The sequence below is a fragment of the Pimephales promelas genome, chromosome 3 (assembly GCF_988280905.1).
Source record: "Pimephales promelas chromosome 3, fPimPro1.hap1.1, whole genome shotgun sequence".
NCBI lineage: Eukaryota > Metazoa > Chordata > Actinopteri > Cypriniformes > Leuciscidae > Pimephales > Pimephales promelas.
Window position 1 is genome coordinate 5,680,152 of NC_142771.1, and position 6,111 is coordinate 5,686,262.

Genomic DNA, 6,111 nt, shown 5'->3' on the forward strand with positions numbered 1-6,111 from the left:
TAGTAGTTCAGTAGACTGCAGTAACAGGGGAGTTATGGTTATTTACAACAGTGCAAGTACACCACAGCGGCTCTAGAGGTCACTATTTCACAGAAACATCAGAGCTGCATAGTGTGCCTTTAACATATTAATAACTTGTAATGGAATGGTATTTCTTTATTTTCTATATGGTTTTCAGTATTTTCAGTAACCTGCATCTCTATTAATACGCTGATTTCACGCAGTTGCCATTTTGAATTGGAAAACGAGGCTCCGGTGGGAAGAATCCCGGAAGAACAGATAGACAACAATGTCTTGGACTACCTGAAGCTGCTTCCGTGATTTACACGATTGGATGCTAATATACAAAATAGGATATGTATATAGTTCGTTCCTGATTCTTTTTTACGTACTGAATTTTAATATATAAACAAATATTTCACTTATAAATTAATTTCACTGTATAAAGTATAAAATATGAAAGAAATGTACATTTTTATGCCATCGCATTCGCGACTCTCCGCGATTAAGGCGACACTGTTTTCTTCCCACCGGAACCATTTCAAAATGGCGGCTGCGTTGTAGCTGGATTAAACCCGTTTCAACCATGCAACTGCATTCAAATCTTACTAATTGTGTTATTTTTTATGAAAAGTAATGTTTCATTACTTTTGCGTTTATTTTTCTCACCTGGGCTGGGCTTGCTATTTTCAAAAGTGAAATGATTAATCCTCGAGCTGAAGGAAATGCACATTCACGCCTGTACAGTAGAGGGCGCCGCTTAAACAATCCTGTCAGCTGTGGACACAGGAGAAGGAAGGTCAACACTCTTATTTCTAAATCTAATCTAAAGTAGGGCCTAATTGTTGCTTATTAGTCTGGTTGAATTGGATCATTGAAGAACAGCAGCAAAGACACTGATAATAAAGTAAGATTAAATACATAAAGTATATTCGTGTTAGTTAATTATACAAGTTTTGCGTAAAAATTCTGAGATTGCATTTTTATTAGTTTTGAGGAATACTGAATGTTTTTGTGCAAGTGAGATGAGTAAATGCATGTTCACATTTAGTCTAGAACTAAAGCATCATGTTTAGATATTTTGTTGTAAATTGAAAGAGTAATGCGTTACTTTACTAGTTACCTGAAAAAGTAATCTGATTACTTAACTCAAGTTACTTTTTGGCTTTTAATCTCACAATTTCTCTAACTATGACTTTTTAAAAGCATATTTATGATTTACCAAAGCATTAAAAAATGATGGATTTTAATGCTTAAATGGAGCATTTAAAAAAATGGAGGGCATTGTATTGTAAGTGATTTCTAGACAAATCAGCACATGGACAACCGCTAAATGCCAAAATCCTCCTCCAACATGTCCAGTTTGATGAAAAAGCGCCTCTAATCGACACACTATCATCATAGAGCTGTAAAATGTTCTGAGGTTTATCTTGCCATGTGGGATTTGAGCTCAGCGTGAGGCTACCGGCAGTTACTGCCACTTATGTGTAATTTGTGCACTTTGACGTAAGTCACTTTGATAAGAGTCTGACCGGTCCACTGATGTAACTGTGCTTTCAGAGTCTCACTTCCACAGATGCAAAGACATCATGGGGTTTAAATCACGAGGAACATGCTCTTAAAGCCTGCCGATCACACACCCCGCGCATTAGTCTAAATCCATGTCTAAATCTGCAGGTGCAACAATCACAAAAACTGAAAAACTATTAAGGAAAATTACTAAAAATTAATGATAGTGTATAACACACATGGACAACTTCATACTAACTCATTAGAATATTAGATAAAAAGTCAAAATTATAACGTCAGTTGTGAAATTGTCGAAATTATGAGAAAAACAGTCAAATTATGCCAGTCATTATGTGAAAAAAAATCATTGTACTAATACATATTAAGTCAGTTTTAAGATTTGTTTTCATTTATGACATATGCCCGTTCTCATCCCAAGGCGTCATATAGTGACGCTTTTTACATTTCGTTTGCATCCAACGCACATGCCACCCCATAGCGTCGATATGAGACGCAGATAGCCTATATATTGGCGCCTCCTAGTGGTCTAACCCTAACACTACCCCAGACCTAAACCTACCATAACCGAAGCGTTATTGACGCTAAAGGGTGCCATGTGCGTTGGATTTAGACAAAAGCGTCACTATATGATGCCTTGGGATAAGAATGCGTTGATCATTAGGACATACAAAGTTAAACGTATTAAAAAGTCATAACTGAATAAATATTTTTTGTCAAAATTTTTACTGTATTTTATGACATGTCACAATCTCCACTTTTTATCTATATTTTGATATTTTATCTCATAATTTATGATTTTTTCTATACTATGCATACCAAAAGCATGCTTTATAAATCTAAATTGTGAAATGGAAGTCAATATTTTGTCCATTATAAGTCAAAATTATGATTAAATATAAAAATTATGAGATAAAAAGAGGAAATAACATAAGTAATAAAATAGCCAAAATTTGGACTTTTTTTATCATTCATATATATATATATATATATATATATATATATATATATATTATTATTATTATTATTATTATTATGAGGAATTAGTCATATCATCCATTACTAGTTTCAATCAGAATCAAGGATTGGAAAAGATTGAACAATGGACACTTCTCTGATTCGAATATATGTTTTTTTAAGTTTAAGTTTTTTTTAGTACGTTTTTTTTTTTCTAAGATAAGTCTTTCACTTCACCATGCACACTCCACAATGAAAAGTTTATTATCCTAATGTGAGTGTTATCATCACAAACGTTATTCTGTGTGCCCTAAAAACTGGCATATTCACTCTCAGAAAAAAGGTACGAAAGCTGTCACTGGGGCTGTACCTTTTCAAAAGGTACACTTTTGTCCATTTTAGGTACTAAGTTGTTCGTTTTATGTGCTAATATATACATTTTATGTGCTAATATGTACATTTCAGGTGCTAATATGCACATTTCAGGTACTAATATGTACATTTTAAGTGTTAATATGTACATTTTAGGTGCTAATATGTACATTTTATGTGCTAATATATACATTTTATGTGCTAATATGCACATTTCAGGTATTAATATGTACATTTTAAGTGTTGATATGTACATTTTAGGTGCTAATATGCACATTTCAGGTACTAATATGTACATTTTAAGTGTTGATATGTACATTTTAGGTGCTAATATGCACATTTCAGGTACTAATATGTACATTTTAAGTGTTGATATGTACATTTTAGGTGCTAATATGTACATTTTAAGTGCTAATATGTACATTTTATGTGCTAATATGTACATTTCAGGTATTAATATGTACATTTTAAGTGTTGATATGTTCATTTTAGGTGCTAATATGTACCATTAAGGTACCAATATGCACCCTTAAGGTACAAAAGTGTACCTTTTGAAAAAGTACAGCCCCAGTGACAGCTTTTGTACCTTTTTTTCCTGAGAGTGTTTCATGAGATTGTGTTATGCAAGGAAGAAATGTGAGAGGTGGCCAGCTGTATAGGAAACACACTGTTTAGGTGTTCAGTGTTATGATAACGTCGTAATTAGCCAGCATAAGCCGCAAATGAAATTAAAATTTGACATTTGTGATAATTAAACTGTGTATTATTAATGAATAAATAATATATATTGTTTCTGTTTTACAAATTTTAACCAAATTAATTAATTTAAATGGATGAATACACAAACATGTTGGCCAATTGTTATTTTATTTATTTGTCTTTATTTGTTATATTTTCAATGAACGATTAGTTACCCATTTTTAATGATGTAAAGGTGTCTCAACTGTACCATGGTACTGTCTAAAAGCTAATTGTGGGAAATATAAACAAGTTATGGGTATTATTGTTTGATAGTATCATAGTCTACAAGCTAATGAAATGTCATGTGGAAATTCACTTCTTTTCAATATCTATTTTTGTGTTTTTGTCTAGCTCTCTCCTCCGCTCAGGTGTGACAGTTTTGACCATGTTGACACAAGCATAAAAACATCGTTAGAGCCATTCTGAGCTTATCAGTTTGTTTTTATGGCATATTCAAATTGTCATTGGATGCTGTGCTGCTTTTGTCCTGCATCATCCCAAACTCTGGACTCTCACTGCGGCTAATGTTGCTTTAAAATGAGTTCAGTCCCGCCTCAGGAAACCAAGAGGATAGCCTATTGTAAGGTATGAGATGATGACAGCATGAAGCAGTGCTAATAAGAGTCTGATGCAGTTTTTTCATGAAACTTCCTATATTATCTAAATCTCTGTTTGATGTTCCATTATGAATTCCTCTGTTAACCACTAGATGGCACTGTAAGACTTTTTTCAGTTCATTTTGTTTAAACCTTAAACAGACAAGAGTGGAGAATGCTAAGCAAAAAAATAATGTCATGTCATTTTTTTTTAATATCATCTGGACTTAAATAAAACGTATCGAAAATATTTTTTTTTTAAATATGATATTTGGATTTTATGAGTTGTGTCTCTGGCTGAGATGCGTTGCCTTTTAGGGTATGAAAAAAATATATATAATTAAATAGCTATAATAAATATATGTTTTTCTAATAAATCCTCTCTCCCTCTTTCTACTGAGCGAGATGAAAAACAGACGCAGAGTTTTCCCTGACTCACTTATTTCTCCTGTTTCCAGGGGAAAAACCGCATAAGCTGTTTAGGTGGTGCCAGCCGGTACCTGTAACATCTCCATGCAAAGTCGAGTCTTAAAAAGATGCCGATGCAAAGATGTGACTTAATAATACACGAAATAATACACTTTTATGGAAAAACTAACTTTATCATGATGACTATGGCTACATATGCACACTGTTTTGTGCACACGGTTTAAAATTTGATAACCACTAAAAAATGGCAGTCATCGCTGAAGGTGGAGTGATTAAAAAGTGGCTAATTCGTACGATTTGTCTAAACCCACGTAATGGTTAGGTTTTAAGGGGTAGCCTGCTAGGTCATTCGTACGAATTCATACGAATTGGCCAATTTGTAAAATATGTACGATTTAGCAAAATCGTACTAATTCATTCGAGTGAGGTCGTATGAATTGTTACGAATTATAGCCACCTCGTAAAATTCGTAGGAATTCCCGTGAGTTAGCATGTATAATCAACTTGTTGTTTAAATTCCTCCTGGTGTTATATTTCATTATCATTAAGTAAATTTAATAATTCATTGTTGTTTTGCTTTATCTAATATAATGTTTTTTTTTTTTAAGTTGGAAGACTACAGACGATCTTTACTATCTGCTAGCATTCATTTTTGTATGCGACAGAGAGTCGCGTGGGTATGAAGGAATCGTTAGCCTAATTTTACAAAAAAAAAACTGCTTCTACGGGGCCATAACATAAGCTACAAGGTAATGGAGCATTTTATACATTGTCGTGTTTCTTTAGAAATAAATAATGGACAAATGGTGTCTTCAAACGCCTCAGATTTAAAGTTATTCGCTGTCAAAGTGACGGCAAAATGAATGGGAGTCAATGGGAATGCTAACGCAAGTGAAGTTCTGCTACAAGATGTTAGCGCCCGCGAGGCTTCAACTTCCGGTCGATGGATTACCCCCTTGGTTTTTCCGGCGGCGTCCCCCCAAGCTTTACTACCAGTGTAATAAACTGGTTTTATACTGTTTGGGGGTTCTCATGGGGCGAAGGCAGTAAGGTGATTGGTTCATAGTCACATGACTCAGTGTATTCAGGAAGCTCAGCAATGTGCGACGGAGCTGTGGATGTGTGAGGATTGTCGCTGTTCTTTGGAAGTGTTCAGTAAAGCTTATTGAGTTATTGCAACCACCGTTTCCAGTGCCTCATTCGAACCTCGAGATATCACAACCAGGATGATTCGCCCTACTTAGTATGACTTTGTTTTCCAATGACTCTGAAGCTGTTATATTAAGTTACAGATCTTGCATATTGTGCCTTAACTGTTACTGCCACAGTATATTTAAAACCATTACATCCCATTCTTCACCTGATCTAATGTTGACAAATTATATATCATTCGAAAGATTACGAACGCGATTCAGCCTGTGAAACCGATTTTGAAATTGGACGTAGTGTTACCATAGAAACGGCACTCTAAATTCTTTTGGGCTCCTCT